Genomic DNA, 24,930 nt, shown 5'->3' with positions numbered 1-24,930 from the left:
TGAAAGATACGAGAGGGATATTTCAAATCAAAGATTAGTATAAGGGTTTGAAGAAGTCTCTAAATTCAGGTAAATCTTCATTTTTATCTATTTTTACTAATTTTTGAAATTTTTATCGATTTTTTCATATTTTCTTAATTCTTTTTTTTTAGTCCCTCTTATTTAGCATCAATCATTCATTATCTATTCTGCAAACCTTATTCAATCCTGTTTTTTATTTCACAAGATAGATAGTTTTTTTGTACAATTATCACTTGCATCACTTTTACATCATCTATTCATGTTTAACGTTCCCCATGACAATTTAACTAAGTGTTTTCTATATCCGTGTCATCGATATTAAACACAGTAGTATTTCCGTTTGTTACAGATTCAAAATCCTTGCTGATACTTTACGCATAACAAGTTTGCAGAAGTGCACTAAGGTTAACAGCCTAGATTCATCTCGATGTTTTTTGTTATGTAATTCATGTTCCTTTTGTCATTATAATTTACCTAAATTTCCATTTTAATGCCCTTCATGTGTGTTTACTACCATTACACGAAACATATATATCAGGTTACATTCAATAGTATAATTCATCAAAAGTGCGTTAGCATATAAATATAAATGATATCACCAATTTTACAAATCACGGACTTTTATCAATGGTGTACTTATCCTTCTGTTTATAAACTCAAGAGACTAAAACTTATAAATTCAGTAATCACTCCATATCACCCAATCCTCTATAACATTAGTAGATATCAATAACCATTTTAAGTGTCTTATTCATGTTATGTTTTGCAAAATCACTTAACGACTTGAAATCACGATCTAGAAAAAAGAGTCGTAAGATACAAAGAGTATTTACACGCAAGACACTAACAAGCCAAATCGAAAAGCCATACAAGTTCTAAAACCAGTGAAGATAAGAAAAAAATGACCAAAACGAATTCCTTAACAAAACTGGAGTTATCTATGGAGCTGCGGACGAATGTATGTGATGAGGTTTCACTAATGCTGTAAGTGTTTCTTTTTCATCGTCCATTGCATAACGAGATCAGGATGGTAAAAAAAATATAAAGTTACAGTTAGGCAACAGTAGTTACCTTAAGCTCATATTTCTTAAATCAACTAAGATGGTACAAAATTTGAAAACAAGCTAAACTGAAGGATTCACATTAACCTCAAAATGAGCGAGATATCATGCGCCAACAAGATAAGTGTCTCAACAGCCATGAGAATCCACACTAAGTGAAAAAGACAGAGATCGGTAAAATAACTGTTTTATACGATTGCTGTTGCATCTTAACATTTAAGACAGCAAAAACAAGTGACAAATGAATTGAGACACCAAAATATGTTATAGGTCAACAATTTGTAACAATGACCTTTATATATGTACCAATTGACAATGGTGCACATTGAGCATATACATGCGTCATCTGTAAACTGTTACTCTACCTAACATTATTTTTTAACATTAAATTCATGATTATTTCTTAAAAAAAATATTCTCGCCTTTTTTTGTCGTTTTGTTGAAAGTAATCTTGATAGATAATTTCATTAATGACTCTCGATATCAGTTTTTAAAGTTATCTTGACGGCATGCAGAAGTTTTATGGTTCAAATTACTCTCCAACCCAACGTGTTGATTCATATATACATGTCTCTAGATATTGGCTATATTTATTGCATGAAACGCCTGTATTAATTTCCATCATAAATTTTTTCACGTTTTCTTATTTTATAAGAACAACGAAACCATTTGGTTTTCGAATGTATACTTTGGCCCTGTCGTTCCTTTTGAAAATTCTTAAATGAATAAAAGAATTAAGAACGTATCAATTGTATATTAGTTTGCAACCAACACATAACAATGAGATGACCGATGCGATGAATTAGGCAAACTATTTATAAACACAAGTATAAGTTGGCAAAGTCTGATCTACCATAAAAAAAGAAAAAGAAAAAGAAATATTTTAAGTAAAATGACTGTAATTAATATTTGCAAAACTCCTGATATTTTGTGGTACTTTCTGTTAAAAAAAATTCTCAAATTTAAGAATATTTATATAAGGCTGCTTTTATCCCTTTAATTGAGGAATAGTTTAGTTTTAATCAGATACACGAAACATCTTCTCGATATTTGTCATATTTTAGTGAAACTTTGTCTTATAAACTTCTCTTAAATTTTTTTTACCAAAAGATCTCTTATATGTAGTAGACAATGTCAAGATTTTTTTTTTTTTTTTTTTTTTTTTTGAGGGGGGGGGGGTTTCATTTTGCCTAGAGAGCAACCATTTAACTTCAACGGGAGTATATAGTTTTAGTCTGAGGCAGAACATATTTCAAGGTTTTCAACGCTATCAATCAAACTATTTTTTTTAAATGTAACACTATAAAAGACTCACTTTAGGATTTAGAGGGTCGTTCCCTTCGATATATTTGTACAAATGGTCATCTTCATACATAAAATCATCATAGATACCAGGATTGAAATTTATGTTTGCGTAAGATGCTCGTTTGTTTACAAAAAAACAAACATTGTGTTTTCTATATTTTTATAACATCATATTAACGTTATGATACGAACATTTCTGCTGTGATATGTCAAGATAAACAATCCTAATTACTTTTCAATAACATTTCTTATATTATCTAGTTATTTCTCCTTCAAAAGTCCTCGTTTCTCTACATAACGACTTTTGTATAAAAAAAAATTTATTCGGTAAAAACATTAAAAAAAAATAATAATGTGCGTTAAACTTACCAGATTCAACATGAAATTAAATGTTACTAAATTTGATTTTTCTATTTAAAAAAGACAAATTATAAGATATACTTACTTTAATTGGTAGAGTTTTTCCCAAATAAACAATTAAACTAGTTGAACCGAAATGTATTTGAAGTGTCGATGTAAACGGAGACAGTGGTATGATGTTAGTTCAAATTGAAGTACCAAAACATTTACTGAATGTAAAATTTGATTTATTTAAATATAATTATAAAAACTATTTTTAAATCTTTACGTCAAGATAACCTGAATAGTCATATTAATTTCAAGATTTTTCATGACTGATTTAAGCACACATTTTGAAAACACTTTTGTCAAAACAGGATCCAGGATTACTTTGCTTTTTTTATTTTTATAAAGTCACTTCATCAGGTTCTAAAATGATGTCCTCTACTCAAACACACTTGTGCTATTAATTGTCTGCGTGTTCTGTGTCATGTTTTTTTTTTTAGATATGTGAGTTTGAATGTCCCTCTTGTATCTTTCGTCCCTCTTTTGTATTACACAAGCATTAATTTCATATATTTCAAAAACAAATTCTCATTAATAATGTTTAAATCAAATACCTGATATACGACATCATCTATCTACCAATAGTTCAAAAATATCAAATATGACAAATAAATTTCCTGAGAATCACTGTAACAACTGCACAATAAACTAGATCTTTCTTCTTTTTCCGAAAGGAAAATACTTATTGATTTTTATGGGGGAGGGCTAGTATGAAAACTTTTGTCATGTTATTTTTTGAGTTGTTATCCTGCCCTTTGTTCATGTCAAGTTGCTCATCTTTCCTCTTTTTTTAAAACAATAATCCTGTTTTGGTTTTTTTTCAAAATCCCCCCCTCTAAGAATCAGATGTTAGCTCCTTTATAGTATACAATATAGTATATAATGTCATTACATAAAGCTCACCGTATCACATAAGCAACACGACGGGTGCCACATGTGGAGCCGGATCTGCTTACCCTTCCGGAGCACCTGAGATCAACCCTAGTTTTTGGTGGGGTTCGTGTTGTTTATTCTTTAGTTTTCTATTTTGTGTCATGTGTACTATTTTTTGTCTGTTTGTCTTTTACATTTTTAGCCATGGCGTTGTCGGTTTATTTTCGATTTATGAGTTTGACTGTTCCTTTGGTATTTTTCGTACCTCTTTTCTAGTACAATTGAATGTAAATATTTTTATCTACATTCAATCATCTATAAAGACATACAAATGAATAGGATAATTAAAAGTTTTAACGTTCAATAGAGTGCATCAGTTTTATTTTGCTTTGTTTCAAATGAACTTCCAGATTCGTATTTATCAATTGTTTGCTAAATCCAATTGATATTTGCTTTGTTTTATACATTATACGAATAGACGATTTCCGTCGAATTCTTTAAATGTGTTTCAAAATTGATTATCTATTAACCTATATTAAGAATTGTAAATATGACATGACAACTGAGTTCACAGATACCTACTTATCATTGTTTCATCAATGACAAGCTTTAATGAAAGTCGAGATGCATTTCTAGAAATAAAGGGATATATGCATTGATTTCCGTTTTCCAACGTCATGTACATTTAGTTAAATGTGTTTTAGAAAGTCTGACCTATAAACATGTTTATTGGTATATTAAAACTATTTAAACATTTTAGCGTTTCATATTCTTGATTGGTTCAACTCTTGAATTATGCTCTTATGATAAACAATATACCAGCATTTTCATTCTGGAAGAGAAAATCAATCACCCATTTATCGGTTCGCATACTCAACATCTTGTTATAATTGCATTTTTCACAAATGGATTCATAGTATTTGTCCAAAAAGAAATACTTTTAGATTTTAAAATACTCAGATTTTGGGAAACATTGATTTTTGGTTTACATCTTTTACTGAGCAGCTTGAATATTAATGATTTCTGCTTTTGCATCTCGTTTTTAGAAATAAGGATTATTGAAATAGTAAGTACCCACAAGCTGGTCAATTCCAAAATAAAATAATCTTATCAAACGAGTAAATGTATAATTTAGGATGGCGAGCCACTCATTTTACTCTTTTTTAAAGCTTTCATCCAATTGTTTGATGTATTTGAGCTTTTGATTTTGCCATTTAATTACGGCCTTTCCGTTTTGAATTCTCCTCGGAGTTCTGTATTTTTGTCATTATACTTTTTCTCACGGTTACAAGAAATATAATTATGGATAAGATTAGAGGGGTATCGAATGGAAAGCAATTTTTATCTATTTTGGGGGGAAATCGTGACTCCTTACTTTAATGTTTTGAATCTGATTTACAGCAATATGATTCCTATTAATAAAAAGAAATATATTTTGATTCTAGACGTAAATATTTATTTAAACGAATTCGGTTGAAAAATTAAAGTACAAAACAGTAATGAAAGCCGTACTTGGGTGACAACTCTCCAACCAAATAACAATTTAAAAAAAAGGTAAACCATTATAGGTCAATGTACGGCCTTCAACACGGAGCCTTGGCTCACACCCAACAACAAGCTATAAAGGGCCTATTCTTGATTTTCTTTCTTTTGATTTGAGACCCAAATTATACCAATGCCTTATGTAAAGTAAAAGTCCGAGTCAGCCTTTTCCCGTCATATTTTAAAATCAAATATCCCGAAGAGCAGCTCCGTGACCTATCAATATGTTTAGTTTATTTTTAAATAATGCTCTTCCAATTTATAGTATCAATTTAAAATCTTAATATATTCAATTTCAAGTGCATCCTTAAAGCGCTTCGGACGCAAGAAATTATAAAACGTGTTGTTTTCAATTTTTTAAGGAGAAACAAAGTTTTACCGATGTGTAATCTGATTATTGCATTTAAAAAGAAATAAATCAAAATAAAAAAAAAATAGGGAACTTGAATTAAAGAATGAGACCACGTTTTCAACCAAACACTGAAGTTGAACACTGTGGCCATAAATTTTACTATTGACAAGTAGAAAACCGGTTATGAAATAAAAGTGCAATCACTTAGTTATTTTACTATTTGTTGATAGCCATATGATAATTGTAAGTGTCTTGACGTATTTTTAGGACAGTTAAAATACTCGTCAGCTAAAAGAAATTAAAAGTGGATTTTTTGCTTAAACAATTTTTTTTTATAGTCAAATCATCATGTTTAGCGTATTAGTTTTGTACTATACCGAATTTTAGGTATTCATTTTAATTCTGTCGTTAACTGTCATATGAACTTTATATTATTTATTTATGAATTTCTCTGTCCTGAGTGTTCTTAGTTTGTACTGTATTCCTGTCATGTAATGTTGTAATTTTAGCGGTATATTTAACATTGTCATATGTCGCGAAGTTTGGCTAACCAAAAAACAAGACTCAACCGACATTTTTTTCTTAAAATGTAATGTATCAAGTCAGGAATATATAAAGGCGACGGTAGTATACCGCTGTTCAAAACTCATAAATCCATGGACACAAAACAAAATCGGGGCAACAAACCAAAACTGAGGGAAACGCATTAAATATAAGAGGGGAACAACGACACAACATTAAAATGTAACACACACAGAAACGGACTAAGCGTTAGACAAAATCCTATGATAATAACAAATATAACATCAAAACCAAAGACGTGAATATGGGATAGAAACGTATCGTGACACGTCTTATTGTAATGTGAATATGGCAGTTGTTATCTACTACTAGTTCGATTTATGACTTTCATAAATAAACAACAATTAATTGATACAGAGGTTAACCAAAATAATGATTTCCAAACAATAAAGATACGTCTATACGACGACCTTAATAATTTGAAAATGAATACCAAATACTTCGAATAACAAAACTGCAATGCAATTTACTATTTACGTTTATATATGACGTAAGGCAACCACTTACGACGTCGGCTACTTTTAAATTATATTACATATGGTTTTATTTTTTCTAGCTTCTCATTGGTTTATTATGTCACATGTTTTGTAGTACATATTTTGTATTTTTCACTATCCCGACATGTTGACTCGACGATACTATTTTTGAAAATAGTAACATCGAGTCAGTGACATTTCCAAAAATGGTAATATTGAGTCACTGTCATTTTGCAAAATTTACAATTACATATAAGGACTTTCATTCGGTCAATATGTCATGCATGAAACTCAGACTTCAACCTCGATCAATATAATACAAACAGGTTATATATAACGGATTGGCCTCCTCAAAAGTCCAAAATTGATAAATATATATAAATCTATATAGATATTAAAAAACAATTTTAAAATGTATGTGAAATAATTTCAAAAACCTTTCTATATTAATACGAGATAATGAAAATGTACTTACTTTATTACAGCGAACTTTTTTTCCTTGTGCAGTTAACCATTATTTTAAAATATGAGGTTGCACATAATTTATCACCTGAATTTGTATATTTAATTTTTACTTTGATCAGCTAAAAATAGCATACTTGCATCCTGTATAATTAAAACAGTATTGGACGTCATACGATTAAATATGATAATCCTGTATTAGTAATTGAATGTAAACAAAAGAGATACAATTAGCATCTACGATGAGTCTATTTTCTACTTTATGATGATGTGGTAGGTTTTTTTTAAAGATCAATTGATTTTTTTTAACTTCTTCTGTTCGATCGCAACATAAATTGTTTTGAGATAAAAAAGATAAAGCATAAATCGTTGTTAATTTGTGGACATAGTTTTAAATCAGAGGGTTGTCTTTCATACTTCAAAGAGGAAAAACTCTTAGTGAATTTTGTACATCAGACGCGGTTTTTTGGATTAAAGAGCTAATCTTAGAAACGAGTTTCAAGTAATGATATTTTTGGTCGTTTTGTTTATCAAAATATCTTCTTCTTCTTCGTTGTTATCATTGATTATGATCTTTCTATAAAAAGTATATAAAGTTTTATTTTACTTTGCTGTACTAATGAAAAGATATTGACTACGTAATTATCAGTCAGAATAGAAATCGTAACCTAATGACGATTAACATTTTTAAACATTTTTTTTTAATTTTCATTGACGGTTGCAAATCACCAAGACCGAGGCATTTATTTTGCGAGTAAGACTGTATAATTGTATATGCAGTTATATTTGATTTAATTGGTGACTTGTGTTCTCATATTTTGTGCCTTTTTTGCATGAAACAATCTTTGTTAACAATTCTGAACAGTCGTTGATGTATAAAAACATACACCCATTATACATAGGTTTGGTGTGACGTTTCTCAACAATGTACATTCACAAAGTCAGTGAAATAATACCGTAGTTTTCTTTTTGATTCCATTTGGAATATTTTTTTGTCAAAATCATTATTATTCAATACATTTTAATATTTTTTTAATAAATATCAGCAACCTTCGAATAAAGTGTTTAGTGTTAATCTATAAAATCGAAAAACTTGTCTATAAAAAATATACCCTATCTTTCAACATTTTGGCTAACATACATAACACTACTAAAGTTAAGATTTGTTCCGAACAGAAGGATTTTTTAATGTCCTTCGAAAATTAAAAATTCGATTGCATATTTCAACCTCAGAGGGTTTATGTACATTAGCCCTGACCTCACAAGCATCTTATGCATAACTGATCAACAAGCAGGAAAACAGCTTTCAGTGAAGCGGTACAAGGTATTAAACAATGTCAACGTAACCGGAAATATTAATCCACTTTTCCAATGACTTAATAAGTAGATAAAGGAAATGATGGCTTAGATCGCATTATGGTCATTATTTACGAGAAATGTTATGAATATTGGGGTTTTTTTTCTTAAATTGTTTTTCTAATTTTTCATATCTGAAGGGTTGGTGGTTTTATATCAAAAAGTGTGCCCACTTTCGACTATATCAACTTCCCAATATGAAAACAAAGATATGGTATGATTGCCAATCCGACAACTCTCCACGAGAGACCAAATGACATAGAAATTATCAACTATAGGTCACCATACGGCCTCCAACAATAAGAAAACTCCATACCGCTCTCTTGCACATTTTACCTTTAGATTCTACGATAAAGGGTAAATTTGTTATATGGGATTATTTATAACTTGCATTTTGTTAAAGGCGTACAGTTGCAGTTATTTTGAGGAAGTGAACGGGTTTGACAGGAGAGAAAGGAATGGGCAAAAAATATAAAGAACAAAGAAAATTGACCCCCACCCAAAAAAAATAGAATATTATGTGGTGCTTAAATATAAAAAGTAGTATAATTAGCAAACAGTATAAAGAAAGAAAAAAAGTGGCCAAAAAAGAAAGAATACAGAAATGACAGACCTCCATCCTTATCCTTATGTGTGGTCTTTGGTTTATAGTGGATAAATGAACAATTGAAAACAACTGCTACTTTTAGTTTCAAATATCTGTCAACATGCAAATTCATTATTATAAATGATGTATGATTTATATATATTTTTTTTTCCCTTTTCTATAAAAAAAAAAAGGTAACATGGACTACAACAGCGAAAAAACAATAAAGATTGAATTCTTAGTTCACTTATAGTGTGATGTATTTTCTATGAGATTCTGAAAGACGAGGACCAAACACATCTACTTCCGCCGTATAAGTTTATGACGCAACATAATCAATTTCTCTTTGACAGGTTACAAGGAGTAATATATATATAGGAGTACATTTTTTTCTGAATTAAAAAATGTGCAAACACGGCAAGAAAATCTTAAACAGAATGAATGTACAAATAATACTGGGAAGCAGACGATCATAAATTCAAAATATTAATGTCTTACTCTTACTAATTCAAATCACATCATAAAATAAATTAGATTATACACGATTTTATAGAACTATATTCTAAAGTATACCAGTTTCATATTTGTTCGTGAAACTGAGATATTCATGACTTTCAGAAAAAATTTGTGGTTGACACTAGGTTTTATAGCTAAATATACCTCCCGCCTGTCTGACAGGTTTTTATATTTTAAAGTGTTACTAGTTTATGACACTCTATGTCAAATATGCATCATTCTTAATATCACTTTAACTATCCACGCTATTTATACACACTCTATTCCAGAAAATGCAAAATTTAAATTTGACTTCCCAAACTTTCAAAATATGAATCTTAATATAAAAAGATTACTCGCGTAAACGTAAACGTTCCCTATCAGGTTAACTTAGTGGAATTAATCTTAAAAAAACATGTTATAACTGTATTTTATCAAGCAGCGTGTAGTACTTGAAAACCCTTTTTTAATGTAATTAAGGAGAAATGCCTTGAACTTACAATTAATCATTGGCCTTTATAAATAGATCATTTCAATGAAAATTTTGATTTTTTTTCAAATCATAGAAGACGTCATGCTGTTAATCGAATCGATACGAACGATTACTAACTTTCTTCACAGCGACTTAAAAAACAGTGTTTCATTCAAAGGTTTGGTTTATAAATAGTTAATCAAGAAGCAAATTCACATCAGATTCTTGTATATTTCTTATTTCTAGTAAGTAAAAATCGTATTGTTTTCTATCCATTCAAATTGAATTCTAAGATGCATGTCTTCACATTCATTTGACGCAAACGTGACATGGTATTGGTGAGCAAAGTATTATATTTATAACAAAGATATTTATTATAACAATAAGTGCGTCATAGATAATCGTGGATCGCAAATAAAAATATTTAAATACATAGATATTTTATCACTAATGAATTGAAAGTGCAGATGTTGATGGTTTAGTTATTAAAAATGACATTTAATAAAGAGCTTTGTTTCTTCCTTTTAGTCTAAAGGGGTATATTATCAATTTTTAATAACAATCAAGCTAAAAAATTAAATTGAAACTCAGATGATCAAGATCGTAGTAATGACAAGCTTAAATTCTTTTGTTTATTATTTGAGACTGATTAATTTTAGAATCTTGCGTATTGTCCAGAGGTAAATGTTTACTGTTGTTTCAGGATAATATCTAACACTGGAGAAAATGATCAGTATATTAAAGCGGAATGGAGTATAAGCATTTCATCAAATGAAAGAAATATACGACAATCATGATTAATTTTATGATTTGTTTTTCTTTCCTGGAGATTACTTTTTCAAAAATGATTTCAATTCAGGTAGACACTTATATTGATATAACTTCATCATTTTAAATAATCCAATCGTTTGCTATTTATAATGTAGTAGCTGTAATACAGCTTCTAATTAATGTGCAAAAAACATTTTTAATTTGAAAATGAGTGTGTCGCAAAAAGATTTGAATCTATATAACATATTATATAAAACTCTTAAATCGTGTACCTCCTAATTGTGACCCGCTGTTTTTCATTAAATATTTAGATGTACATACCTGTTCCCTTCTATTAGAAAATATTAAGAATAAATTTTAATTTTTATCCTCCTTCAATCACTGTTCAATTTGAATTTTCCACATCGTTTTTTTTTCAATGTGTACAAAAAGTCTTTTGTGTTTTTATTAAATGGTTGATATCTACAGGTGTGTCGTATCGTTTGACACTATAACATTTTCTTGAGAATTAAATTGGTAAAGATAAGTTACATGCTTATCTAAGACACATCACGATTTTTTTCTCTATATTCAATATTCAGGATTTGTGCTTGAAAATTTGCCGATAACACGTTTTTAATGAAAAACGATCTCACGCGTTAAATTGAAAATGCAATAAAACTTGCATCTGTGATGTGCAGACAGTTATGCGCAATGCATCAAGATAATTGTGCCTATTTGTTGAAATTTATTAATTTTATCTAAAACCTTTGATTAATGATATTCTAATCATTTACTCCTTATTTATTTACATATAAATAATGTCTTCAATAAAATTTAACGATTGTGCAATGTTAGTTCCTATGTTTTCGAATATTTTACGACTTATATAATTAACTTCAGATGATTTATTTAAATTGTCGAATTCTTTGAATTATTACGTCATGTTTCTCTATGAATAAAACAGAAGATGCAAAAAAAAGACAATGAAAAAAAATGAAGATCCGGCTTTACAAGTTTTACCGTCGTGGCCGATAGTTCTTAAATCTGCTATTTTTGGTACACTGGTTAAACAGATTGCAATGTTGTAAGAGTAAGAATCATGTGATATTTAAAAAAAATCTCGAAATCCTTATACCTCTATGTGTTCTCTGCATATTTTTTTTAGGATTTTTACAAAACCTTGAGAATACTATTGACAAATCATTGGGTGATATAAAAATGTACACAGAACCAAAAATGTCTTAAATTTAAACTTTCTACACGTCAAAGAAAAAGAACCCACTCAGCAATAGAAAACCCTAATATAACATAGAGGTTAAAATCAGGGCTTCAATGTGCGAAAAATCTTTAGATCAAATATTACTGAGTTTCTTAGAATTTTCATCAACTCCAATGTCACTAAAATTAAGATATAACAAAAGAAAACAGTAAAAAATAGAGTCATGAAGAATACCAGGCTTACATTTTAGTACATAAGTCGAGCATTTCGTTTACAAAGGCTTGCATAGAAGAGATTAAATAACCAAAAAAAGTACGAATTTGAAAGTATTTAGGACCTGTGCTTTGATTTTGGAAATGCTAAAATTGAGAATGGAAATGGGGAATGTGTCAAAGAGACAACAACCTGACCATAGAAAAAACAACAGCAGAAGGTCACTAACAGGTCTTCAACGTAGCGAGAAATTGCCGCACCCGGACGCGTCTTTCAGCTGGCCCCTAAACAAATATGTAGTTCAGTGCGCAAAATGCTGCGGGGTTAAACATGTTTATGAAATCACTGCCTTTTTAATGACAAAACTGTATCGTGCGTTTAAGAATGAGAGCGTGGTACTTTACGTGTTTCCTGCTTTGTTCTAATGGTGCTTTATATATGTATAATATAGTAAATAAAGCCATTATTCCCAATGTGTTAATATTACAGTAGATTAAATGTGATTATAAGTGTTAATAGAACCGATGTTTTGATTGTAATCAACGTTTATTCATTATTACAGAGCTGTAATGTCCTTAATACAAACAAATGGTTAGTATTGTCCTTTTTATCAACTTTGACCTACAAAAGGTTCGACCTTATGGAATGGTTTTAAGATATCTCTTTGTTTATCATAACGTGTAAAAGTAATAAATTCCTCGGAAAATTGTTGTATTTTATTATAAACTTGTCTTTAACATGAAAATTCAGAAATAAGGTTTTTTATTATTATTTTTTATGAGAATTTTTTATAAAATATAGGAAGCTTATAATTGTGTACGTAACATGCGTGTTTTATGCACAAAACACTCACCAATGACGATCGAAAAAAATGTTAAAACACTAAATGAAATACAAATCGGAAGAGCATTGAAAATTTGTGCCTAGAGAGTACAGGCACCGTTTTAAAAGAAAATTATGGTAGCGTTCACTTAAGAAAGATGCAATGACATTTTGCTTGTTCATATGCAGATTCAAGGGTTGTTTGTATAGGCAATAACTGACGCATGACTGAATCATACAATTCTCCATTTAGGGCAGTCAGTGACCCTTTTTGGGAAAATTTCTGGATCACCAACGGCAGTATGTATGTACTTTCACTTGTTACCGTTTTTTAATTTATCACATAACCACGTAACCAATACAACAATTATTCTCAATGTGTTAATATAACAGTAGAATAAATGTGATTATAAGTGTTCATAGAATCGATGTTTATGTGGTTATCAACATTTATTTATTATTACACAACTTTCATGACCTTAATACAAACAAAACAACATACAATCAATTATGGGATGATTCAATATGCATATATATATATATTCTTTCAGCATGCAAACAAATAGTGTCAGATAATAAGTTACTGGATTTTTCAGGTTGGTCTTTTATGAAATAGGTCTAAAATATCTCCCGTTTTATCGTAACGTGTACAAGTATTAAATTTCTCGTTGAAAACTGTTGCATTTTATTACAAACTTATCTTGAATTTAAAAGGACGATTTTTTTTTGATTTTTTTTATTATTCCTTTTGATGGGAACTATTTTTATCAAATATACTATATCATGAAAGTGTCGCTACACGTATCTTTTGTCTACAAAAATCTCATCAGTGACGCTCGAATAAATGTTAAAACGCATAAGGTACGAAACTGAAGAGCATTGAGGACCTGTGCTTGGAATTGCAGATTCCGCGTTTCTAAAGAAAAGAATAGTACTGTCCATTTTAGAAAGAGGGAATTGCATTTTTCTGTATCTATACGCTTTCTTATTATCGTTTATCACGTAGCCAATAACATAATTATTCCTAATTTGTTTTATTACAGTCAGATTAAATATGATTGTAAGTGTTAATAGAACCGATGTTATGGTTGTAATCACCATTAATTCATTATTGCATAACTTCAATATTCTTGTTGCAAACAAATGGATGGCATTGTCCTTTTCATCAACTTCTTACTACAATCAATTACATTACGTGACGACCTCAATATACAATATATTCTTAAATGTCCGTATTACAAAGAAATGGTTGATATTGTATTTTTCATCAACTTTTAACTACATTCGATTACATCGCGTTCTCCATATACATATCTATTGTTATGGGTACTTTTTTACTACTGTAGAAAAAAATAGCGTCAGATAAAACATTTCAGAAAAATGCCCAGAGTGTGGAGGTAAAGGTAAGATGTTTGTTAAGTTAGCTTGCTAGTTGAATCGTGATATCACTATTAGATTAGGGATATACTACCCTGTTTTCGAAGTATTCTAGTCCTACAGACAGATAGTTTGGATATCTGTCGGACTATGCTTAACTTATTAATGACTACACGGTTCAGCTAGCAAGAAATTTACCAACATATTACTTTTATTATCGAAGATTATCGCCCCTGTAATGGATGCGCCCATGATATTTTTATAAGAGTTAGTTTTTGAGGCATTTATACTGTTGAGAGGGGCAGAGACACATATGTATGTGTTAGATATGTTTATGTGCAGTTAATGCAGTGCGTGTAAAAACAATACAGTACAAAAAACGATATAATTTACGATTTTCAATGATATTCCCAATCGCTATGATGCCAATGTTACATGTACACTATCCATGCTATCGTGACTATTGAAAGTGTTTTTGTAATTTTTGTAATTTACGCTTGACTTTTTTGACTACTTGATATGAATTATAGAATTCACATAACTTTGAGAAACGAACCATATATATCTAGACTAAACTCCGGTGTCGTACATAGATGAACAATACTGTATACATGTAGTAGCAACTGTTTACATGTAGTTTCAAGTGTGTGAAAATATTTGAAAGTAAGCAACCTAATATAGCATCTTTTCATACAATTTAAAGAATATCCAAATTACATATTAATATTAATATGGCATCAGCTGACTTTAAAGAGCTCAAAAGCCTCATAATGGGAGTTGATAAAAAAGTAAGTGACTTTTCACAGCAACTTAAAAAAGTTGAACATAATTTAACAGGCATGATCAATGAAGTGAAAACTGACGTTAATGTACTGAAAACAAAATACGATGAATCTCAGGTAGAAATAACCACTTTGAGACGAGACTTCACAGAGTTGGAACAGGGTGTTGCAGGTATGGATCTGCAAATACAAGCAATTGAAGGTGAAAAATTACAAAAACAAAAATATGAGCTTCAAACCCAGATGAATGAGTTAAAGGATCAGGTTACAATGCTTGAAAAGCACGAAAGAAAATATAATGTTATGATTTATGGTATTGATGACAGTAATGCAGACGAGAATATCTATTCTGTTACTCGTCAGTTGTTTAGCGAAAATTTAAAAATTGAACAGAGAAAAGCAAATGCCATTCCAATTGCTAATGCTCACCGCGTACCAACAAGGGGTAGTGGACCCAAACCAATTATTGTTCGATTAATCCACTATGGAGATAAACAACTCATTATGTCCAGTGCCCACAATTTAAAAGGTAGTCAAATTCGTATTCTAGATGATCTACCCGTATCCATGAAAGAGGAAAGATTCCTTCTGTCTCACGTAGCCTACAAAATACGCAAAAAAGAAAAATTGCAAACACGTATTCGAGATGTCGGGGCACATATGACACTTGAAACCCGTAAAAATAGAGGGGAACCATGGAGCACAAGAGAATGATCAGCGATACAAAACAATATACCTTTTTCTAATAATTTACATGTCTTTATACAAAATTTTACTTGTAAAACAATAAGCCATTGCCATAGTTATTTGTTTAAATACATACATGTACATGTATAACCTTTTTCTTCATCATATTTTCACAGATACCATTAATAAATTGATACCAAATTGTAAGTATAGATCAGGGAATTTCATTCCAGCTTTATAATCTATTTATGCAAATACTTAATTTTTGGTTTGTGTTTTTTTTTTAATTTATTTTTTATTTGTTATTTGCTTTTTATTACTTTAGTTTTGCTTGTTCTCTATGCTTTCTTGCATGATTATCTGCAATATATTGGCAGACACATATCAATGTAAATGCTAATTCTGATTTATATATACATATACTCATTTTCCAATTTGCTGAGTTAAAATTTTTGCCTTTATTATTCATTTATATGTTTATTCTCTGCTGCTTATACATGCATAGTTATTTATAATTTTGCTATTGCTAGTTATTTACTTTTATTCTGAACTACTATAATGTGCTTAATGCTGTGGTTGCTATATGCTTTACTTTATTTTATCAAATACAGACTGACACAAATGAGTTGAAGTTAGAATATGTAAAGTACAGACCACTTTTAAAGTGATGTTTATTTCATATTTAAGAATGAGACGCTTGTTTAAAATTATCTTTCCTTGGTTGTGTTTATGGTACATGTACATTATAATGAAATGACTTTACTGTAGTAAGTTTTACACAATCTTTGCTGAAACTTACTCATTAATAAGATATGCATACACACACTCAGAATGTGTAGTCTGTGTTTGACTGTTAGATAGTTTTGTTAGTTTTCAAGATATATTGATCATGCGTTAATTTGATTTACACTGTGATACAAAAGTTTTGCTACATATATATAGTGACACCACATTTGAAGTCAGTCAGAGTTTTTAAGTTTTTGAAATCATCTCTCAACTACGCACTGTTCTTTTAAGCAAGAAATATTGATATTTAGATAAATCTTATATATTTACAACTGCACCTCATAATATCATAAAGAATATTGATCTTTAATGGTACAAATGTATCAGCGATATATTGAGTATAAAACATCTCTGCCTTCTTAAATAGACATAGGATTATATAAATCTGTGTATTTGACTTGGGAGTTTTAATACATAAATACAAAGGACAAACATAGAAATTCCAATATCTACATGTAGTCAATTGAACAACTCTGACAGTCTTGAAATATTGTACATAATAGGCTTATTTAGAATGCATCTAATAGTTCATTTAACTAAAACTGTTTTTCAAAATGAATGAACGCGTTATAAAGACAACATCTTATGATAAAAATATTGACAAATCTGACTGGATCAGATTTGAAGGCAGAACAATGGACATTTGTATACTTGTGCTTCTTGTGTGATCTTTTCTTTTTTGCCATAACCACATATAATGGAAAAGTATCTGTGTGTGTTCGAAAGAATGACAGTAAGAAAATTAAATGTAATATGAAATTATAGGAATGAAATAATCTTTCAAAATATGTACATAACATGAACTATACAGATATTCACTGTTGGGTGCTCAAATTAAATTTCCATCTGAATCCAATGTATTTATTGAAATTTCTTCTGAGTTATCTCCCATAGACCATTTAGAGTGACTATCCTATACAACAACAGTGAATGTCTCAGAGTGCAAATTTAGTATTTGATTTTAATGTTGGACTTTGTCTTGCTATTGTATTTTATGTTTTCTTATATATGTATTTATTGTAAATTACAAATATGTCTTAAGGTTTCACAGATCTGGAAAAACTATACAGTTTTAAAGGAAAAGAACTTTAAAAGTCCCTTGATTTCACAAATTTCATTGTATATTTATGTATACTCACTAATCATTAGAGTTATAAATATTGATAAAGCTAAACGCATGCATGAAGGGTGATATTCTTAAAATAATTTCTTATAATTGTCAAGGTCTGTATACAAAGGAGAAACGGAGAGATGTTTTGAACTATTTAAAGTCGAAGAATTTTAATGTATATTGTCTTCAGGACACACATTTTACAGAACAAGATGAACTAAATATTAAAAATCAGTGGAAGGGAGAATGCCTTTTCAATTCATTTACATCCAATCAGAGAGGGGTGGCTTTTTTAATGAAAACTTTGATCTTCAAATTCACAAAGTTAAAAAAGATGAGGGTGGAAATCTTCTTGGATTGGACATTACAATTGAAGAACAAAGAATTACTTTAGTAAATATTTATGGGCCAAATGTAGACACTCCTTGCTTTTATCAAAAGGTGGCTGACATTATTGAGGAATTTGATAACCAATCTTGTATTCTTTGTGGAGATTTTAACCTCATTCAAAGTTTTAATCTTGATACCCATAATTATGTTAATATCAACAACCCAAAGTCTAGAGAAAAAGTATTACAGCTAATGGAAGACTTTAATCTAGTTGATCCATTTAGAGAATTATACCCCAATCTGAAAAGATTTACTTGGAGGAAAAAAAAACCCTTTAAACAATCTCGTTTAGATTTTTTTCTGATTTCTGATAATATTTTTCACTTTGTTAATGATGTTAAAATTGATAATAGTTACAGGTCTGATCATTCACCTGTGGTCTTTTCTTTCAAGATTAATGAATTTATAAAAGGCAGAGGCCTTTGGAAGTTTAATAATTCTCTTCTTCATGATACTGACTATGTTAAAGAGATAAAAAAACCTCATAAATATAGTAAAAGAACAATATGCCGTCAAGATATATAGAGATGAAAATTTACAAAATATTGACAACTCTGAAATTGAATTTACTGTTGATGACCTGTTATTTTTAGAAACTTTACTCACAGAAATACGTGGCAAAACTATTTCATATGCCTCTTATAAAAAAAAGGCGGGTATAAAAATTGAAAATGAAATTATTTCAAAATTAAAACAATTAGAAGAAAATGCTCTAACAGTAGAAAATCTGGAAGAGATTGATCAGAAAAAAGCAGAACTTAAAATGTATAGACAAAAGAAGGTTCAGGGACAATATGTTAGGTCAAGAAGTCAGTGGATTGAAGAAGGAGAAAAACCTACTAATTTTTTTTTAAATCTAGAGACTAGAAATTATATTAATAAGACTATTCAAAAACTTACTTTAGAAAATGGTGTTATAGTGGAGGAACAAAAAGAAATCTTAAATCAGACAAAGGTGTTTTATGAAAAACTTTATAGTAAACAAGATTGTTTAAAAAAGGTTGATTTAACACGGGAATGTTGTTATGACGAGATACCAAAGCTTAGCGAGGATGAAAAGCAATTATTGGAGGGAAATATTAATTTTTCTGAATTAACTGCAGCATTAAAGAGGATGAAAAATAACAAAAGTCCTGGATCTGATGGTTACACTGCAGAATTTTTTAAATTTTTTTGGATTGATATTGGTAAATTTGTCCTTAGATCTATAAATTTTGGGTATGGGAAGGGCCAAATGTCTGTCACCCAGAGGCAGGGAGTGATTACATGTATTCCAAAAGATGGTAAACCAAAACAATTTCTTAAAAATTGGAGACCTATTACTTTACTTAATTCTACATATAAATTGGCATCAAGCTGTATAGCAGAGAGAATAAAATCTGTTTTGTCAAAATTAATAAGCTCGGATCAAACTGGTTTTGTTCCAGGTAGATATATAGGCGAAAATTGTCGATTGATATATGATATTCTACATTTTACTGAAGAAAATAATATTCCAGGAATTCTCCTGCTGATTGATTTTGAGAAGGCATTTGATTCCATATCTTGGTCATTTCTTTATGATACATTAAGATATTTTAATTTTGGTGAATCTGTTATATCCTGGGTTAAAACCTTCTATAACAATATAACAGCTGCGGTGACACAAAACTGCTGTCTGTCAGAATTCTTCACTATAGAGAGAGGCTGTAGACAGGGAGATCCTTTATCCCCTTATATTTTCTTGCTATGTGCAGAAATATTAGGCATTTTGGTAAGAAATAGTAGGGAGATAAAGGGTATTACTATAGATGATACAGAGTTTGTACTTTCTCAATATGCAGATGATACATCCTTGATATTAGATGGCTCGCCAGAATCGCTCGATGCATCTCTTCGTGTTCTCCAATTGTATGCTGAAATCTCGGGACTTAAGATAAATATAGAAAAAACAAGTGTTATTTGGATAGGTAGCAAAAAACATAGTCAGGATCAAATTTGTGTAAAGTGGGGATTGAAATGGGGCTCCAGTACATTTAAACTACTTGGAATTACTTTTTCAGTCGACCTAGATAGAATGATTAATTTAAATTATAGGCCAGTTTTAGATAATATAGACAACACTTTGAAAAAAATGGTCAAAACAGTATCTCACCCCCTTTGGAAAGATTACCATTTTAAAAACTTTGGTCATAGCTAAATTAAATCATCTGTTTCTATCTATCCCTAGTCCAGATGAGAATATGTTACTTAATTTAACAAATAAAATGTATGCTTTTATCTGGGATAATAAACCAGATAAGGTCAAGCGAGATCTTTTATGTCAAGATTATTATAAGGGTGGTTTAAAAATGCTAAATTTAAAAGCATTTATACAGGGACTAAAACTTACATGGGTGAGACGTTTGTATAATTCGAATTCAAAGTGGGTGAGATTAGTCTCTATTGTGGAGCAAATAAATTTTACTGAAATAAGTTATATTGGGCCTATTAAAAGGTCATCAAATAAATTTTGGCAAGAAGTTTTTGATGCTTGGAAAACCCTTAATCAAATTAGAAAACCAAGATGTATTGATGAAATTCTATCTTATTCTTTATGGGAGGTAGAAAACTTTAAAATTGGTGGTTCAAGAGTCTACTATAAAAACTGGGCAAATGCGGGAATTTGGACAGTGCAAGATTTGTTAGATGACCAGGGCAAAGTTATGTCATTTCAAAATTTCCAACAATTATATCAATTTAGGCCAAATATTTTACATTATTATGGAATAGCACACTCGCTTAATGAGTGGTTAAACACGATAAATATTGAAGTAAACGAGAGAAAAACTCATGCAATAATACCTTTTAACATAAGTATCTTTTTTAAATCAAAAAAAGGTTCAAAAGACATGTACAACATATTGAATGAAAAATATATTACATTTGCTGCAAAGGAAAAATGGGAGAACCATCTTAATATGACTGGTATTAACTGGAAAAAAATACACACTTCGTGTACAAAATATAGTAAAAGCACTAAGCTTAGCTGGTTCCAATATAGAATTATCCATAGAATTTTGGGAACTAATTCACTACTTTACAAGATGAAAATAAATAGTAACAACATGTGTACATTTTGTAAAGAAGGGCCAGAGACCATAGAACATTTATTTTGGAGCTGTCCGATGGTCGCCAGTCTCTGGCATGCACTAAACATTTGGATTTTTGAAATGACAAATATTGAACTGCCTTTGAATATTATGATTATTTTATTTGGTATCTTAGAAAATGTTAAATTGAATTTTGTTAAAAATAAGATTATTCTTTTTTCAAAATACTACATCTACCGAACAAAACTACAAGAAGTTTTGCCAAATTTAAATGCTTTAAAAAACTATTTAAAGGAACACTTGAATTTAGAAAAATACATTTCATTTAAAAACCTCTCTGTAGAGGAATATAACAAATACTGGAGTCCCTGGGCCCCTATCATAGAATAAATAATAAATGTTAAAATTTGATTGAAACACCACTTATGCATATCGCAAGAACAAGTAAGACTTCAATGTTATAAGATATTTATTTATTTTCAAGCTACTATTGCACCACCATATATATTCAATTGTTGTTTTATTATATAATACTTCTTTTGTGTTAAAATGCCATTCTGTACACCTTTGTTCATACATGTTGTGCTAGTCTATTTGTTACAATAAAGAAAATTCATTATAAAAAAAAAAAAAAAAAAAAAAAAAAAAAAAAAAAAAAAAAAAAAAAACATATTACTTTTACCTACACACTCGAGGCGTTTTGCTGTAATATCTCAAGGCAGATTTCATCGTTGAGACTAGTGTTTTTCCTGAGAACCTAATTGTTGCATTTTGTTACAAGCTTATCTTGAACATGTATTACGGAAATCATTTTTTTTTATTCTTCCATTTTGTCGGACTTTTTACCAAATATCCAAGGCTGATGATTTTGTACTGCAGACACCTTCTATTATACAGAAGCAGTACTTAAATACTTTGATAAAAGTATCAGTATTATCCGGGAGATTATATCTTTTGCTTGAACGAAGTAAGGAATATGACAGTTGTCCATTCGTTTGATGTGTTTAAGCATTTGATTTAGCCATTTTATTAAGGACTTTCCGTTTTGAATTTTCCCCGGCGTTCAATATTTTTTTTTATTTTGCCTTTTATAATATAGAATTTTATCGAGAACGAACTTGATGTATTTTTACCTGCTTATCTGAAACATATACTTATAGAAATTACTTTTTTCATATGCATGTGGGATAACATCAAATATACCAGGTTGATAATTGTGAGTACGACATATTCACCATTGACACTTGAATAAAAGGCCAAATAATATTTGAACTTACAGCCGATTACATTGAGTCTGTAGGGAGAGGTAGAATCCTTGGTTAGCTTGCTTGTTAGCTGAACCGTAAAAACATTATAAGTTAGGTAAACTACCCTCCTTTAAGAGTAGACTAGTCCGACAGATCACAAATGAATCTAATAATGACACAGTTCAGCTAGCAAGCAAGCTAAACAAAGATATTACCTTTATCTACACACTCAATGCAATGGACTGTAGTGATTTTGGGAAAGGTAATAAGAATAATATGTATACTTTACTTCCTCCGTACCAATAAGAATTGCGTCTGCGCAAAATTTTCAAGATATTTATTTCAGCATGCAAATCATTTAAAATCTTTCACCCCATATATCATGTTTGTTATATCAGGTCTAGTTAAAAATTTAAAAAAATAATCAAGTTTAAATATTTCTCATTAATTAATAAAGGCAACAGTAGTATACCGCTGTTCAAAACTCATAAATCCATGGACAAAAAACAAAATCGGGGTAACAAACTAAAACCGAGGGAAACGCATTAAATATAAGAGGAGAACAACGACACAACACCGAAACGGACCAAGCAACAGACAAAACACCACGAGAATAACAAATATAACATCAAAACCAAATATATGAATTAGGGATAGACAAGTCCCGTGACACGTCTTATCTCAAAAATAAGAGAAAACAGAAACGACTCAACGTTAAAATACAACACAAACACAGAAACGAATAATATTATAACAATGGCCATCTTCCTGACTTGGTACAGGACACTTTTAAAGGGGAATAAAAGTGGTGGGTTGAATAAGTTTATTATAGATCCAGCTCTTATTCCGTTATACGACATGATAAAAGAAATATGATACTCAGTTTGAAGCTTTATCCGGGCATATTAATCGAACATAAATCCGCTTGCTTGCTGCAAAGGTGAAAGTGTTAATAAACAAAATAGGAAGTTTTAATTAAAAATATTCAAATTTTCTCAAACATATATTTTCTCAAGACATTAATACAAGGATATTTGTAATAATGTAATTCCGATGGGAACTAAATCGATTGGAACTATATACTATATCCTTGAAATTTCATTCCTTTTTTTGCGATTACTTCTAAAATGTCATAAAGTATGTAATAATAAGATTTCTCATAAATGTATACCTGATTAAACAAAAAAGGAGTATAATATTTCCCAACCAATTGCATATCTGTTTACCGAAAAGTATGATTTACAAAATATCGTCTCTTTGAAATTTTGAAATATACGGTTTTTAATTATAATAAATGTCAGGAAATCTGCACTCGTCTGACTTATATTAAATCATTTCATTTGTGTCTGAGATGTTGTAATTATACCATAGACAAATCAATCAAAAGTCATTTAAACATGAATATGAGAATATTTTAATAATGCACTCCCACAATAGCATAAATCGATTGGGCCAATATACTAAGGCCTTGGACTTTTTTTTAATTCCGTTTCATAGCGATTGTTTTATTAAAAGTCACAAATGATGATACGATTTCCAATAAATCTTCTTAAACAAAAAATTGGTTTACGATGAACCAAGCAGTAGTGCATCTGATTACGAAAAGGATGACAAGTAAAACAAACTTGCATAATCCACTTGTTATAACAAAATGTATATCCTATATATGTTTTAGTCTTGAGCTGTTTGTCTTCTTTTTTTTAGCCATGACGTTGTCAGATTATTTAAGTTTAATGTCCCTCTAGTATGTTTCTCCCCCTCTTTTGTAGGCATATCGTTGGTTGGTTTTAAAAATAAGGTTGAAAACTATTTGTAATATTAAGTTTTTATTTGTATAACCCCGTCCCAAGCCATGAGACACTGACATTTGTTAGTCTTGTGTAAATTTTGATTTTAGTTTCTAGTGTATAATTCGGTGTGTAGTACGTTGTCCATTATCACTGAACTAGTATACATATTTGTTTTGGAGCCAGCTGAAGGACGCCTCAGTGTGCGGCGATTTCATGCTAAATTGAAGACCCATTGAAGGCCTTCGGCTGTTGTCTGCTCTATGGTCAGGCTGTTGTCGCTTTTTCACATTCCCCATTTCCATTCTCAATTTTATTTCGCTTGGGTTTTTTTTCGTTATGATTATGTAATAACTTTCTCATGAGTCTCGTTATTTTTCTTTTATATATTTATAACATAGAAGTTGCGCTGTCAAATATTTATAGAAATAACAAGTCCTTTTGAAGATGTAACTAAACTGTATGGAATTAAATTCAATTATGAAAAGAAGAGAAGAGATAGGATAGCTTATCAAAATTATCTTATACATTTAAACTTTAATAGAAGATCATATAATTTCAAAATAATTCGAGCAAACCATGGTTAACAGGACTATCAAACATTTGTAAATTGTTCCACAAACGAAACTTGTGAATCGTCATTGATTTTTAACCTATATATACACTAAGAAATATAGTTTTTTGTGTAATCTTTTTT

The 24,930-nt window shown here is 29.9% G+C and overlaps 1 protein-coding gene across 3 annotated transcripts in view; it reads right to left on the bottom strand.

The window, feature by feature from the left end:
- LOC134686213 (G-protein coupled receptor 22-like) overlaps positions 1–24,930 on the bottom strand; it is a 50,800-nt gene that overhangs the window by 10,579 nt on the left and 15,291 nt on the right. Inside the window, exon 1 of one of the 3 annotated variants that reach the window (XM_063545892.1) lies at positions 7,093–7,199. The exons of 1 other annotated variant lie outside the window; for it this stretch is intronic. The gene's annotated coding sequence lies outside the window, so the exon portion shown is untranslated. Of the gene's footprint in view, positions 1–2,832; positions 2,938–7,092; positions 7,200–24,930 lie in introns of those variants that run through there. One more of the 3 variants, XM_063545893.1, reaches the window with a different exon arrangement.

Source organism: Mytilus trossulus, chromosome 10, assembly GCF_036588685.1.
Source record: "Mytilus trossulus isolate FHL-02 chromosome 10, PNRI_Mtr1.1.1.hap1, whole genome shotgun sequence".
NCBI classification, from domain to species: Eukaryota; Metazoa; Mollusca; class Bivalvia; order Mytilida; family Mytilidae; genus Mytilus; species Mytilus trossulus.
This window is presented reverse-complemented; position numbering and strand designations above follow the sequence as displayed.